We start from the raw sequence: 16,421 nt of genomic DNA on the forward strand, positions 1-16,421 counted from the left end.
CAGCCTCAGCCACATACTCCGCTGTAAACTGGCTGGAGAGGGTGTGAGGGGCAAAGGGGCGGGGGCGTCCGGAATGAATCCGGGGTGCTGGTGATGGTGGTTGTGTGTTGTTATTTTAATTTTAATTTTTTATTGTGGTAAAATAGACTTAACGTAAAATTTACCATTTTGGCCATTTTTAAATGTACAGCGGCCTTCAGCCCATTCACGACATCATTCAGCCGTCACCACCATCCATCTCGAGAACTTTCCATCTTCCCAAACTGACACTCTGACCCCATGAAACACTGACTCCCCATTGCCCCCTTCCCCCGGCCCGGGGGACTCACCCTTCCACTTTCTGCTTCAGTGGACTTGATGACTCCGGGTACCTCATACAATTGGAATCGTACAGTATTTGTCCTTACAGTGTGTGATTTCTTTCACTTAGCATAATGTCCTCAAGATGCATCCATGCTGGACGGAGCCTGTGTCAGAACGTCCTTCCTTTGTAAGGCTGCATAGTACTCCATGGTGCGCGTATGCCACGCCCTGGGCATCCAGGCATCTGTCCCTGCACGCCTGCCGTGCATTGATTCTTCCTGGTTGCTTGTCAACCGTGTTAGGTGTTGACCTATGTACAGATGTCTGGTTCAATTCTCACCAGTGCCATCCGATAGTTGAGAAAAGGAAGCCTGGCGAGATGTGGAACCTCACGTGGCCTAACGTGTTATTAATTAGTGGACCTCAGATTGGGCTTTAGGGCTGTCTGACTCTAATATGATTGTTCTCGAATGTTGGTGAGTTCCAGGCTTGCTCAGGGCATCTGTTAAAAATGAAGATTCCTGGGGCGCCTGGGTGGCTCAGTGGGTTAAGCCTCTGCCTTCAGCTCAGGTCATGATCTCAGGGTCCTGGGATCGAGCCCTGCGTCAGGCTCTCTGCTCAACGGGGAGCCTGCTTCACCACTCTCTCTCTCTCCCTGCCTCTCTGCCTACTTGTAATCTCTGTCAAATAAATAAATAAAAATCTTAAAAAAAAAAAAAAAATGAAGATTCCTGGCTCTTGTCTTGAGCTGTTTGGGTCAGAAGGTCTGGGGTGGGATTCAGGAATTTGTATCTTAACAAGCACCCAGCTCTGAAGAGGTTACCTGAGAACAGGGCTTGCTGAGTATGTCCTAAAATCTAGGGTTTTGTCTACTATCTGTTCAGCCTCGTTCATAAGAGAACTGGAGACAGCTTCCCCCCAAAACATTCAAGAGAAATGGGAGTTTTCCAGATAGAGGGTAGTTGGGAGAGATGTAAGCATGTATCCATGAAGAGTGCATGTACAGAACATGTGTGACGGCATGCTGTTTGGGCTGCATGTTCAGCTGTGAGCTTCTTAGCAGCCAAAGCGAAGAGTGAAATAGGATTAGCCACAGCTGTAGCCACCGCATAACAGAAAACAGGCCACCAGAAGCACTGCTGTCGAGTGCATTTTGGTCTGAGGTCTTTTCATTGAGAAGACCCCATGCAGACACCCCTGAGTCCATACAGTAGAGCCATCACGGGGCTGTTGCTTGAGGGCAAGCCAGAGTGTGATACCTTGGAGCAGTTCAGTAAAAACAGAGTTGGAGGGGTCCCTGGCTGCCTCAGTGGAGCTCACAACTGTTGGTCTCAGGGTTGTGAGTTCCAGCCCAACGTTGGGCATGGAGATTACATAAACCTAACAGACATGGAGAAAATCCTGCCATTTCAAGCCTGCTTTTCTGCAAGGGTGTAATAGAGTTCTGTGTGTCCCGAAACAGGTCCTCTGGCTTTTTGTCGGCTTGCAGGCCAGCCTCAGCAGCTCTCTCCTCTCTGGTTCCTCTCCTGAGCCTGCAGGCCTCCCCGCCCCAAAGAGAGAAACCCAGCGGGGGCCTGTGCCTTAATGACTAGGATGCTTGTCTTTAAAGTTTGCAAAGCCCTCGGCCTCCAACCAGTGGCCACTTTGGCCCTTCTTCCTTCAGCATGCAAGAAAAGCTGCTGTCTGGTTGAGTGAGTTCTGCTATAAATCAAAGTGTCACCACTTAGCCAGTAGAAGTGATTTAATTAATCTGCTGTGTTGTCCCCTGAGCATCACTCCACCTGACTGCTAATCAACTTCCATCAGCAGGAGGAAAATACAGGCCCCCTTTTTCTGAACTGCATTGCATGAGATGAAGGAGGGGGAGAAAAAGTTAATTGCAGCAGGGGAGCTCAAACTGTCACGAGAAAAAAGTCTCTTGTCTGGCATCTGCCTCTTTATACACCGCTGTCCTCGTCTCGGGTGAGCTGCAGGAGAGGACCGCATTTTAGCGATATTAATACAGACATTATCTATTGTCCATATCTATTTATCAGAAATAATATCTTGCCTGGAAACCCAAGACAGCTGGCATATTGCAAAGAGGAGCCATTCTTTTGTCATGCACCCGGCATTTAGACCTTTAGAACTCACACCACACACAGAAAACCTTCGTCGATAATCAGAGGAGACTGAAAGTTTAGGAATCTCTCTCTCGGGCACGGGAACGTTTTTGACAAATGACCACCCCAATTTCCGTCACACGCAGGCAACATAAATGCAGGCCATTGCTCTGCAGTGTAATTAGGCAGATCTCGTTAATGCTAACGTGCTTTGAAGGTGAAACGAGCTATTGTAATGAGAATTCCAAGTCCGGGATATGGAATACTCTAGAGCTTCTTTAAGAGCCTTAAATGTCCTTGGAAGCTCCTCATGAGTGGTAGCTAGCATGGCTCCATTTTACAGAGAGGAAAAAGGGAGGCAAACAAGGCTCAGGGAAATCTCCAGAAAGATGCGCTGTTCAGAGTGTTCCGAAGGTAAGATCCACCCCATGTTTGGGGGAGAGGAGGGTACCCAAGATTCTGTTTTAAAGTGTGGGCTTATCTGGGATTGGACTCTTTTCTGATTACTGAGCACTTATTCTATAAAAAGAAATTTATGGGAAGTATCCTTAGCAGGATGAAGACCAGAAAATCTTTTATGTGATCCAAAAACTGACATCTTGCATCAATTATATGTAAACTTTGGTTTTTCCCCACCAGAGAAAGCCGCCCCCCACCCTGCCCCACGCAAACATGGAGTGACTGCCCTGCTTATGTGGGTGAGTCATTCTGTCTTTAAAGAGGGGTGGGGGCCGTGTGTGCTTGCCCAGAACACTGTGTTGCTGCACAGCTGTGTTTGGGATCAGAGCTTTTGCTGCACCAAAATGGATAGATGTGTAGTGTTAAAGGAGAGAGAGCCCTGAGATCTAGTTCTGCTAACTCTGAGAACCGAGGGCACATAAGGACTTGCCTGGCACATCCACGTGTAGCCTCTCAGTGTGCACCACTGAGCCACGGCCACCCCCAGAATTCTGCATGGGCGACGGGGTGAATGAGAGTGCCTCTCAGAAGCTGAGAAGTTGAAATCTGATTTCACATGGATTTATCTAGGGCAGCCTGAGAGGGAAAAGAGCCGTCCTGACGCGTGGAGGTGTGTGCGTAGTCCGTCCAACACTAGGGGGCAGCACCACCTCCTCCCTCCTGCCTTCGGATGCGCCTTCTCTAGGAACAGCTTTCCTCCCGCCTTGTAGGAAGCTAGGGTGCTTTCCTCCTAGCGCTGGCTGGGCAGAGGAGCCAGGGAGCCTCGGGAGAGCCCCTCCTTCTTGCAGACGGTGAAGCCTTGCCCTCTCTGCTGCTGGGGTAGTGTTGATGGGGCTCGGTTTGGGGCCCTCACAGAACTGGCTGGAATTCTGACTGCCGCTGCCTGTATGTCTGTGCATATGGTCAACTCTGGACTCAGTTTCCTCATCTGCAAAATGGGAGCACCCATCTCGCAGCATGGAAGTTGGGCTGAAACGAGATCATATATACAAAAGCTCCCAGCACAGCACGAGGCACATAGGGAGCTACTAAGTAAATTCAGCTTCATTCCTGCCCTGTGCGTTCCCTTTCCTCCCTCCTCCCCCGTCCCCCCATTCCCATTCTTCCACTGTTTGATAGCAGGAGCCCAGATCCAGCCATGCCTGCCTCCCATCCTCCATCCCTCTGTCCTTCCCTCCGCAGCTAGAGTGGTCTGGGGAGCGTGCCGGGACCCCAGGCTCAGGGCCTTGGGACCCCTCCCTCCCACCCACTGGGCTGTTGTAGACATGGTGAAGCTGAAGCGCTTCTTCCTTCTCATTTCAAGGGTTCCCCCGACAGCCATCAAACCGCACTCCAGGCTGACGCTGGGCATGTGGGGGCCAGCCAGGGGGCCCTTTATCGTCGGTTTGTTTATTTTTATACACAATTTGGAAACATCTGTTCTGACATTTTCCGAGGTAGCAGACAGGAAGAGAACAAGGTAGATATTTCTCAGGTGCTGGTGCCTTCACGCATCGGTAATTGGAAAGCAAAATGGTTCCTTTTGCCTCTCCATTTCATCGTAAACATTTCATTTGAAAGAGAAGGCAGCATTATTGTGCCCAGGGGTTACATTGTATGCAAACAGGTTCCCATTAAAGGGAAGTCTCCTAAGTGAGGAATGGCACAGCATTATGAAACCATGGCAAAGGTCTGTGTGACTTTCTTTTAGACAAAAGACCAGCCACTGGGAGCTGGGAGTCCACTGCAGCCCTCTTCTACTCTTCTGCCTCCTTGAATTGGAAGCGTATTTTCCTTTCCTCGGCTAAGCCCCTTCTCTGCATGAACATGATAAGAGTTCATGCCCAGAGGTTCAGTGAGGGTAGGCGAGCAAGTGTGTTTGATCAGAACCATTTACTGAGCACCTACTCTACCCAGATCTGCACTGATAATGAGGACACCACCAAGCCCTCATGTAGCCTAATTACAGTACAAAGCGGTGTGTGCCACCAGGGGCAAGGGAATTAAGATTCTGGGAACGCAAAGAGGGAGTGAGGAAAGCCTTCAGGAGGTGTTTGCCAGGCAGAAAAGGAGGAAGGAGATTAAGGAGTGGACATGAGAGTCTACCTGTACCAAAAGAGGTGACAGAAAACTGGCTGGAGCCATCAGACCGCATCGTTGGATAGTTACGTGCCGGGTTATATACGGGACAGTATGGTCACTGCTCTCTAGCATACATCATCTTATTGAATCCTCCAACATCCGGCAAGGACTAAGCGGTATCATCCTTGCTCTGAGCCTTGCTCAGAGGCTGCATTGCTTGGCCAAGGTCAAGGCTAACAAATGGCGAAATGAGATTTTCCCCCAGGTCCACCTGTCTCCTCCCCACACCGCGCCCCCCCGCATTCCCCCAGTGGCACGCTGCTTGGTGTGACCCCGACATAGAGGTTGAGGCTGCAGGGGTGGGAGGGGACAGACTGCAGAGGACTTAGCAGGCTGTGTTATGGAGTTTGGACTTTTTTCCTGTAGGCAGTGGAAACCAGCGGAGGTTTTTTTTTTTTTTTTTTAAGATTTATTTATTTATTTATTTGACAGGCAGAGATCACAAGTAGGCAGAGAGGCAGGCAGAGAGAGAGAGGAGGAAGCAGGCTCCCTGCCGAGCAGAGAGCCCGATGCGGGACTCGATCCCGGGACCCCGAGATCATGACCTGAGCCGAAGGCAGCGGCTTAACCCACTGAGCCACCCAGGCGCCTCCAGCAGAGATTTTTAAGTGGCTGTTGATTCCATTACCGATGGGAGATGAATCAGAGAAATGCCCAGTGCCGGACTGTAGCCAGAACCATGGCTGCTTATCCCATTCAGGTGCTGCCCACCCTGCTTCTGGCCCGGCCTCCCATATGGTGGCTGCTTGAGTCTCGCATGGGAGGTGGGAAGGAGCCTTTTTCTTTTCCTTATCTTTTGTAGCTCACGTAGCCTTTTTCTGTTTTTTGCTATAAAGCTCACAAAGGCATGTGAGCGTAAAAAAAAATTAAGTGGCATGAGAAAAGGAATGAAAGTCAAAGTCTTCTAACTCCTCGCTCCCAGGTGTAACTACCGGTAACCATTTCTTGCACAGCTTTCCTGAAATTTTGTGATTTTTATGTAAATATAAAATGGTTCAGCATTCAGAAGGGCTTTTCTCTCTCCCACTGCTGCCCCCAGCCTCTCTGTGATGTTGCAAAGTCACCATTTCCTTGTGTTTGGGAGGAGATCATTGATGCACGTGCAGACGGATACTGGGGCATGTTATTTCTCTTCTCCCTGAAGAATGAAAGCATGCTATCTGCTCTGTTCTACTTCTAGCTCTTTTACTTCGTGATTATACTTTTTAAAAGCCCAGTATTTAGATAGTGCAGGTAACACAAATTCTTCTACATGCTTTCTGGGCATTGTTCCATTGGTCGTTATAACAGGGCATTGTCACAGTCTCGATTCTCTGGGGAGGAAACTGAGGCACAAAGAGGTTGAGTAACGTACCCAAGGTCATTCAGTAAGTGCGTTATCCCTGACCTTGGGCTGGATCTGGAATAAGGCAGGAGAGGAGATGCCACTGGTAGTCAGGGCTAGTCTGATGACCTTCTGGGTATCGCTTGGTTTTGTTTGTTTGTTGTTTGGTTTGCGTTCACCAGAGATCTTTCCAGATCAGCACATACAGACTTTCTTCTCTTATGCAGCTGGAGTGTATACTTACTTGGTAGTGTCTTACCTCCTACAAATGCTCCTGCAGGTGAAGCCTCCTTGTGTGTACACTGTGGAGTGCTTGGGCAAACGTCTCTGTAGAATGAATGACCAGAAGTCCCCAGGTATGCATCCTTTAACATTTAACTAGATAGCACTAGACTGGCCTCCTAGATCGCTGTGCCGCTTTGGCCTTCCCAGGAATGCTTGAAAGTGCTCACTGACCCACGTCCTCACCCATCCTGGGCATCACCAACCTGTCTAATCTTTGCCAATCTGACTGCTGAGAAACTGGCTCATTTTAATTCACATGCATTAGAAGCGCATTTTTTCCCCATGTGTTTACTGGCCACTTACATTTCTTTTATGAACTGGTTTTCATGTCCTTTGTACATTTTGTGTTTTGGCTTTGTCTTTTTTATAGAGATATATAAGCTCTTTGAATACTGAAGAAATGTGTTACCAATATTTTTCGGGTTTATTGTTTGCATTTGTAATTTTTTTCACCATATAGGAGATTTTAATTTCTATGTAGTTAGATATATTAATCTTTTCTTTATGGCTTTGGGTTTTGCGTTTGCCTTTTCCTCTCCATGATTATATATATTTTTAATGATCAATTTTTTTTTCTCCCCATCCTTTTTATGGCTCTAATTTTTTAACTTGAACATTAATCCGTCTAGAATTTATTTTCGTGTGAGGAATGATAGAGGGGTCCAGCTTAATTTTTTGTATTTGAAGGGAACCTGTTTAGACTTCGGGCTTCACGAGCCTGGGGCAGACACTTAGCAGGAGCCTGGGCACTAGTTCGGAGAGCTCTCAAAGGGACGGCTAGTGCTGCAGCTGCCTAGGGCCTTGGCTACCAGGGGCTACCAGGACTCAGAGGCACCAGGCTGGGGCACCGGGAGACACGGAAGTGAGCCTAGCACAGAGCCTCTATCACCAGAGGGAGAGAGGCATATCTGACTTGTCTCCATATTGCAGTGCTTCTCCTGGGCCCCAGGATGTTTGCTAACTGGCCTGTTGTACAGAATGAACCATTTCCCACCCAACCATGCTGCTGCTTGGGTACATGGGACTCTGGGACCTTGGGCTCATTCCTTCACCTTTCAGAGCCACACTATCCCCATCTGTGGTCACAATACTTGCTTCCATGAGCTGTTTCAAGAGGTTTCTAGAAAAATGGAAAAGTGGTTGTGATTGAACTTGACAAACCCCAAAGAGCTCTGCAGGTGGAAAGCTGAAACTATCAGCCACCTCTTTGCTACTATTACTGTGTCTTAGTTCTGTCCAGCCTGTAATGCATTTAAATTGTAAAAATTACAGCTGATCTCCTCATGGAACAAAGGTTTTTTTTTTCTTTATTCATTTGTAATGAGAAAAGGAAGCTTCCTAAATGTTTTTTTCTGAGTATGTTCTTATATCCCCTCAAATGTTCACTGTTATCCCCGAATCTTGGACACTTAGAAAAATAAAGATAGACTTGGAATGGGAAGGTCTCTTGACAGGTAGCATTAGGTACCTACATAAAATAGACTGGGGAATTTGCTTCAAGTTCATTTGAAATAAAGTCTTGGGCACTCAGGCTTTCGTTGATCCTGGGTGAGATTTGGGTTTCTTTCCTGCCTCAGTTTCTCCCACTAGGTTAAAAAAGAGACCTTACACCAAAGACAAATCAATCTAGAGTGACGTGTAGACTAGTGATTGAGAGGGATGGGTTCCAGAATCTGACCACCTGACTTCAAACCCCGGCCCCACCATTTACTGGGTGACTTTGGGCAACTTATATCCCTTGCTTGTCACTCCATGAGGTAGTTGAAAACCCAAGGACCTAAGTACCCGAGTACCTAGCAGCTTGGAACAGAGCCAGGTACACAGCAAGTGCTTAATAAAGTACCTGCTACCATCTTCAAAGATTTCATTGGAATTGACAGCCTGTCACATACCAAGGTGTCTTTGGTCAGTGGTCCCATAGTAGGTGCTGAAGGGGATCAGGAGGCGGTGGCTGTTAAAGACATTTTGGGGACGGTCCTCAAAGAACGCGGAGAGCCACTCTGAGAGGAGAGAGGCCGCAAACACACGTGTAAGCCGAGGGCTGCAAACGCCAACATCTGCAGGGAGAGGAGAGACAGACACTGTTTAGGAGAGATGCACAACATGTCTGTGAATAGTAGGTATATGGTTGTGCATGTTTAAATCATACAGGAATAATTTCTTCTCCACAAAGTAATGCTTTCTCTATTTGTCCTGAAACTTGCTTGGCTAGATTTTCTCACGTTTGGTGGAGCCCTGGCTACAGAGAACTCGTTCTCTGTCGTTGGAAAAACACCAGACATGAACGATAACTGACCGCTGAGCCTCAGAACAAGGGGGATGAGAGGGAGTCGTGGGGTCTTGGCAACTGGGGGAGGGTAGCCCCATCTCAAAGGGCAGCTACTCATGGGGCTGGAGCTCCTACACCTTCAAGAGAAGGCAGAAATCAAGATTTTTATCTTGTGTGATTTTTCAAAAGTTATTATTATTACTTTAACATTTTTATCTTTTTTTTTAAAATGCTGTCTAAGATATTGCGAAGATAATATGCTGGCCCATCACGGCGTGCCTGTGGGAATGGATTTGACCTCTAGGTCCCAGGTTCGCAGCCTCTGCATGTGGCCTGTCCATGAGAGTGCATATGTGCAAATTAACACACACTGCAGAGCTATCACATGAGAAAGACTGCCTAAGTCAGCAGTTTCATTTTTCCAAGTTGTTCAAATATTGTGTCTTCGCGAAGTCCCCTGTTCCAACCCATCGGCTACCGTGATCCCTCCACACAAAATTGCCTTTTTGGAAAAGATAAGACTAAACGTAAAGTAGGTTTTCATATACTCTTAAGTCCCAAGAAAGATACACAGGATTTGAAGTCATGGGCGCATCGCAATTTTGGATGTTACCTGGTTGCGCACACCCATGTTCCCACCAGCACTTTTCACAGAAGCCCAAACAAATGTCCGCGCGTGATGAATGGATCAGCAGAACACGGCATGTCCCTACAACAGCATACCCAGCAAGGCGAATGATGTGGCTCTGAGCGGTGCTGCGACATGGATGGACCTTGAAAACATCGTGCTAAGTGAGAGCAGCCAAGCCCCAGAAGACCACATTGAGTGGTTCTGTTTACATGAAGTACATAGAGGCAGCAGAGCCAGAGAGACAGAAAGAAGATTAGCGGTTTCCAGGGGATGGAGGGAAAGGGAACTTGGGTTTAACTGCTGCTGGTGTGGGGCTGCTTCTAAGGGAGACAAAAATGTTCTAAAATTAGATTGTGGTGATGGTTGCACAACCCCGTGAATATACCAAAAACCATTGAACTGTATGGCCTGGGAGCGACAGCTCGAAACGCTGTTTAAAGATTATATGATCCATTCTTTTGGTGACCTTTGCCACATACAGGGACAGTATCAGTCACTGGCATCCTTGGATACAAAGGACAGCGCGGATAATTATGACCAATGAAAGGCATTGGCAGTGGGCTACCATAGGCTAATAAAACTGCGGTTCAGATATTGGGTCTCTGGACCGTTATTATGTTATTTACTTATATTGTGTTCCAAATCCATATCAAGCATTCTAAACAGGTTAATTTTAGGTCTGTGAGGACAGGGGAATTTTAAGAATGCCGGTGCCTCTTCCCATAATCTGCCCAGTTCCTGTGAGGGGAAGCGAGGGCCGCTGTGCCACCAGGCCCGAGTCACATGTGAACCCAGAGGATCTTGGCCCGCAGCCACCGGTCCATCCTGTTTGCTACCAGTTGGGGTGTGTGTGTGTGTGTGTGTGTGTGTGTGTGGTTTTCTTTTTGGCTCTCCACCAGGCCTCGCCTTCACCCTCTTCACCCTCTAACCCCATCCCTCCCAGAGCACTGCGACCCCGCCGTGAGGGTGAACCGAAAGCCCCCGCCATCTCTGGGAGCGAGACTGAAGGAGAGCAGCCAGGAAGCAAGACAAGCCCCACTTCTGACAACAGCCTCCTCTGCTTCCTCTTAGTGGCCTCCCGTTGTCCTCTCGCTCGAGGGCTCTGTGTGTTTTCCCTCGGGGAGGGTGTCCTGTGGAGAGAGGCACTGCTCACATCCCTCTCCGCCAGCTTCCCTCCCCGGATCATTGAGTCAAAACCATCGTCTCCCTCCCCCGCCCCCCAGCCCCTTGCCCAGGACTTCAGACCACACTTGGCCGATTCCCCGAGTTCATATGTTTCTGTTCCCCCTCCTCTTCTCTGAGCCCTGAGGTCAGCACCCCCTCCTCTGGCTTACTGCCTGCTCCGCCGTTTCTCTCCGGACTGTCACTTAGCGTGCTTCCTGCCTGAATAGGACAAGACCTTCTAATGAAAGTCCCACTTCACTCCGGGGGCCCTTGACCATTAATGGCCTCTGGAAGCAGATATTGTCTGACTTCCGGGAGTCTGAAGTGCTTGACCCGCACATAATTACAAAATGACCTACCAGACAAGGAAATGTTTGTTTACGCTCTGTCTCTGCCACCCCTCCCACGCTGCTCCCCAAGGGGAGAAGTTTGGCACTGTCGCTTCCCCCATGTGCACTGTGAGTCTTTCTTCTTGCTTCCCATCCTGTCCCCTCCCCTCAGACCTGCAAGCCGGCTGGGTGGTTAAAAGCAGCAGATCGAGTTGATGTTCCTGCTTAGAACGTGGCTGAGCCGTGCAGGTAGACTGCCTCCGCCCAGCCCTACCTGCAGCAACTGAGCATGCGTGACAAGCCAGGTGCTATACGACGTTGCCGGCTAGAGACCTGTCAGATGTGGTCCTTGTATCATGGAGTTTGTATTTTAGAGGACATGTACTCAGTGGCAGCTGTGACAAGTGCTTTGATGGAAGAGTTCAGGGCACTAGGAAAGCATTTGATGCGGAGACCTGGCCAGTGCTGCTGGGAGGTTGAAAGGGCTGGGGGCCAATTATTCATGCCTTGATGGACCCTTTTCTCATTCAAAAAATTATCTTTTACAACTGCATTAGAGGAAATCCAGGTTAGAATCATCATTGTATGGTCATTATTATAGTCCCTTTGTGCTTCTGGTTTTTTTTTTTTTTTAAGATTTTCTATTTATTTATTTGATAGAGATCACAAGTAGACAGAGCAGCAGGCAGAGAGGGAGGGAGGAACAGGCTCCCCGCTGAGCAGAGAGCTTGATGCGGGGCTCGATCCCAGGACCCTGAGATCATGACCCAAGCTGAAGGCAGAGACTTTAACCCACTGAGCCACCCAGGCGCCCCTGTTCTTCTGATTTTTAAAGAAATTGAACACTTTTTTTCCCCTCATGGCTCCTAAGGGTGTCGTGGACCCCAATACACAGCATCTGCTGCATATAATGGAGACATTGGCCTTGGAAAAGGCATCCCTGAGGAGGAGACAACTGAGTTGGGATCTGAAAAATAAACAGGAGTTAGTTCAGTGAACTAGGTGTGAAATGAAGTTTAGACAGTAAACATAGCATATGCAAAGGCCCTGTGGTAGAAGGAAGAAATACTTAAAGAGCATCAGTGAGATATAGTTCAGAGAACAGGGACAAGCATGGATAAAGTGAAGCTAGAGAGAAAGCAGCACCATATGGGCCACAAAGCATCATAATGTTTACCCCAGAGCAGTGAGAAATCATTGGTAAGTTTCAAATAGGGGTGTTGAATGACTCCTGAGGATACCAGTAGGAACAGAGTTGCGTTCTATAGGACTGGGTTTCAAAGCTGCCTGGAAGAAGCCTCCCAATGCTTGCAAGTCAAAGGACACACTCTCTAGCCAGTCTGCTGTTCCCATCCCTCACACAAATGCAAATAATAGTCACACAGCCCAGAATGCTCAAAGGGAACATTTGGCCTCCGTCTGCAATCCCAAGACCCACAGATTCTGGGAAGAAGCTAATAAAACATCGGCCTTGAATTTCACCCCTGACTCCACCCTCTTTCCTCTACAAGTGTACGTACCCCCGAGCTACGTTCATGGTTCACATCATTGTTGGCTGCTGTTTAATTTGAGGGGTGAGGAAGTGATGGAGGGGAGGCAGAAGACTATTTTAGGGAGCCTCAGTTCCTAAAGCATGCTGAGGAATTCATTCATCCTTCCGAATGCCTGAAGTCACACCTGACTCCTGGGGCAGATTCTTTCTTTTTGGCACAGCGGAACTTGGCAGTGGCCACAGCATCTTCTAATTTGTTGTCCCGTGTGGCTTGTTTAACCCGACCCCACCCTTCTTCCTGTTTTGTTCGATTTCCTTCCTCTCTTATGCCGGGATTATTCCGCTTATTGTGGGAAAAAAAGGTGCAGTGTTTCAATCCGTCACCCAGCGTTTAGGTCCCCAAGGTAGCGCATATTGTGACAATGGGCATAGGAGGAGATGGCTGGTCTTAGCTGTCCCCTTCCTGCACTCCATACACTTGGGTCTGGTGCCATTTTCATTTTCTGACAAAATCCATTAGCCTCGTTGGGAGACAGTTGATAATTAATGGGTCAACTAGGTACAGACTCCTGCAGGCTCTGGATCATGTCTCGTGTTCATTTGCTCTGTATCCCCACAACACCCGGAATAAAACAGCATTGTAGGGTCATGTATTGGTTGATTGGACAAATCCAGTATTTCATAGGTGAAATATATCTTGGATCCCACCCTCCCTCTCCTGCCCCAGGTCCTCCTCCTCTAGTTCTTGGGCCTTTGTAGTAATTTCTCATCTCACCTACCCACCCATGTCCTAGACTTTGCAAACATTTGAGCCCATAGCTTTCACTTTTTTGACTCAAGTCAGTTTGGTGGGGCTTCTACCATTCAGATTTTCCTGGCCTACGTGAGGTTGAAGGTGCAGTCCATTCTCACTCATCTTCATATCATCAGTGTCTTTAATAAGGCCTGGCTCTTCCTATATATTTAACAGTGTATGTTGAATGAATGAATGAGTAAATGAATTGAAAAGGGAGAACCTCCCTAACTCTGCCAGTCTCCACCTCTCCCTAATCCCCGCCAGGATGAATTCTGAATTCAGAATTTTTCTAGCTTGTCATTTACCAGCAGTTACTGCACAATCTTCCTCAAAGGAGGGATCCAGAAGGGTTGTAACATTAAATGAGTCTGAGGAATGCAGCATACTCTTTCCATGTTTTGAGAGTGACCATGTACTTTGGCATTTAAAAGACATCCCGTGTTTAGAAACCTCTTTAGTTCTCTTTAATATGGAATTTCCCAAAGTCATTTATTTGGCCATGGAACCCTTGTTTCTCAAGGGATCTTCCAGAGCTAGTTTTCCAGGCCTTGTAGGCTTAATATGTATGCCTTGTATCCTTATTTATAAAATATAATAACTCAGTGCCTGGTGCCTCAGTAGAATTCTCCTGGCCCCTGATGGTCTGTTTAGATCATCTCTAAGAACAAATGATCAGTCCACAAAAACACACATCAGTAGTGCAGACACACACAGAAGAGGATATCTCTTTGAAGTCCTAACTTCAGTTTCTTTGGATATATACCCAGAAGTAGGATTGCTGGATTGTTTGATAGTTCTATTTTTAATTTGGTGAGGAATCCCCACACTGGCTTTTCATTTTCATAATGGCTGCACCATTTTATGTTTCCACCAACAGTGTGTGAGGGTTCTGCCTTCTCTGTGTTCTTGTCAACACCTGTTCTTTTCTGTTCTTCTGATTATGGCCATTGTAACGGGTGTGAGATGACACCTCGTTGTAGTTTTGATTTGTGTTTCTCTTATGATTAGTGATGTTGGGCATCTTTTGATATCCTTGTTCATCTGTGTGTCTTCTTTGGAGAATTGTCTGTTCAAGTCTTTGCCCTTTTTGAAATCTGGCTATTTGGGTTATGTTGTTGTTGAGTTGTAGGAGTTCCTTGTATATTCTGAATATTAACCCCTTATCAGATACATGATTTGCAAATATTTTCTTTTGTTCTGTAGGTTGGCTTTTCTCTTTCTCAATTGTTTCCCTTGATTCGCAGAAGTTTTTAAGTTTGATGTAGTCTCATTTGCCTATTTTTGCTTTTGTTTCTTGTGCTTTTGGTGTTGTATCCATGAATTCACTGCCAAATCCAACATCTGGAAGATTTTCCCTGTGTTTTCTTCTAGAAGTTTTAGAGAATTTGGGCTTACATTTAGGTCTTTAATCCATGTTAGGTTAATTTTTGTATATGGTGTGAGGTAAGGGTTCAGCTTCATTCTTTTGCATGTAGCTGTCCAGTTTTCCCAGCACCACTTGTTGAAGAGACTGTCCTTACCCTATTCTATAGGTAATTCCTGATTTTTTATACCAAAGCTGAAATGCACAAGGATAGCAGTGGTAGTATTGAAAGAGGGAATTTATCAGTATTATCTGGGCCCTGGCGATGTCTTTCAATTAACTCTCCTCCTCAGATCTGGTTTGTCTAGGAGTAGAAAACCTGGGGACTGGCCAGGTGAATGTTGGAAAAGCTCCTAGTTGATCCAATACGTGCTCCTCGTATTCTGGTTAAAAACTAGAACCAATGGAGAAAAGAAATCATCAAATTGGGTAGAATGGTCACTCTGCAACATAGAGACACCTTGCCCGCGGGTGTCCTCTTTGCAAATATCGGACTCTGTTCTTGCTGGGCTTCCTCAAAGCAGGGCACACCGGCGAGCCATGGGAGGCTTGCAGATCAGGCTTCCCAGATCCTGATGAGGAGGGGTCGGCAGCCCCATACCTGGGCAGGTGGGGAAGCATCCCGAACATCTGTCTGCAGTCTGCACACCCATCTGAATGGCCATCTCAGGAGAGAGGGAAGAGGCGCAGCTGGAGGGAGGTGGGGAAGGAAGGACAGACGGCTCCTCTGCGTGGAAGACCGCAAGCACAGATGTTTGCAGCAGCAGACGGCAGACTGCAGCAGAGCCGTCCACAGCACCCCTGGCCAGCAGGGGGAAAGGAGAGGGAGGCTGGACAGGCTCTTCTGGAGCCGCGGTCTTGAACAGCAGCGGCTGGCTCTGTGTACGCGGTGTGTACCTCTGCTCCTCCTCTCCCAAGTATTGATCCAACAGCAAGAGTATATAGGCCTCTCGGAGAGCCAGGTCTAGCTGCAGGCTTACGAGAGCTCTTCAACAGTTCTTGCCTCGGGGTTATGCTGCCGTGTTTCTCAATACCCACTCAGCCCGTGCCTGCCAAGCTTTCACATTGGCCACTAAGTGGAGAAGGAAGCAGCCCAGGGCATCCCGCATTTCCTCTTGGAAAAGACTGCTCCGCAGGCCGCTTAGCCCTTCAGAACCGCCAACAAAGGCTCCTTCAGATCAGGTGGAGGGAGAGAGAGGGCCAGAGCAGGCTGGGTGCAACAGATCAGCGAAGGCATTACTCCCTGGCAGGCAGAACAGTGGTGACTCGAGTGAGGGCTGGAGGGGTGTGAGGCGAGTGGGGTCGGGGAGAGCCCGGGATGGCAGATACCACCACCACCCTCGTGTGCTCACGGCTGAGCACCCCTTTCCGCATGAGCTCTGCTGTACTCCAGAATCCTTCTCAACCCGGCTCTCTGGGAGGCGACCACCAGCTCGTTGGGGTGGACCGTGGAGAGGGTCAGGGAGAGCTACCTTGTAGAGTAGCAGTCCTGGTGCTGCCTCAGTGGTCTCTGTGTCTCTGGAGGAGTCCCATCGCCCTTGGGATCTTAGTTGTCACAGCTGGAAAAACAGAAAAGCCACTCCACACCGGGCTGAACCTTAAAGAGATGGGTTGAGAAGCCACAGGGGGAGCCCAGGGGCTGGAGCCGAAGTCTAATGTTCACTGCTCCCGAGTTCTTTTCGAGCCTTTGTGTGGGGCCTGGGAAATGTGGGGAGTCGTCTACACTACACTGAGAGGGAAGGTGCAGGGTGGGTGGGTGGGCATGTGCCCAATGGCACGGGTG

The 16,421-nt window shown here is 48.2% G+C and overlaps 1 long non-coding RNA gene across 1 annotated transcript; it reads right to left on the minus strand.

Moving 5' to 3' along the window:
* Positions 1-7,875: 7,875 nt before the first annotated feature.
* LOC309848335 lies at positions 7,876-11,241 on the minus strand. Its single transcript, XR_014302968.1, has 3 exons — positions 11,018-11,241; positions 9,477-9,636; positions 7,876-8,651 (listed from the first exon to the last, which is right to left on the minus strand). It is a non-coding gene; the product is annotated as an uncharacterized lncRNA (long non-coding RNA).
* Positions 11,242-16,421: the final 5,180 nt, after the last annotated feature.

Source organism: Mustela nivalis, assembly GCF_964662115.1.
Source record: "Mustela nivalis genome assembly, chromosome: 14".
NCBI lineage: Eukaryota > Metazoa > Chordata > Mammalia > Carnivora > Mustelidae > Mustela > Mustela nivalis.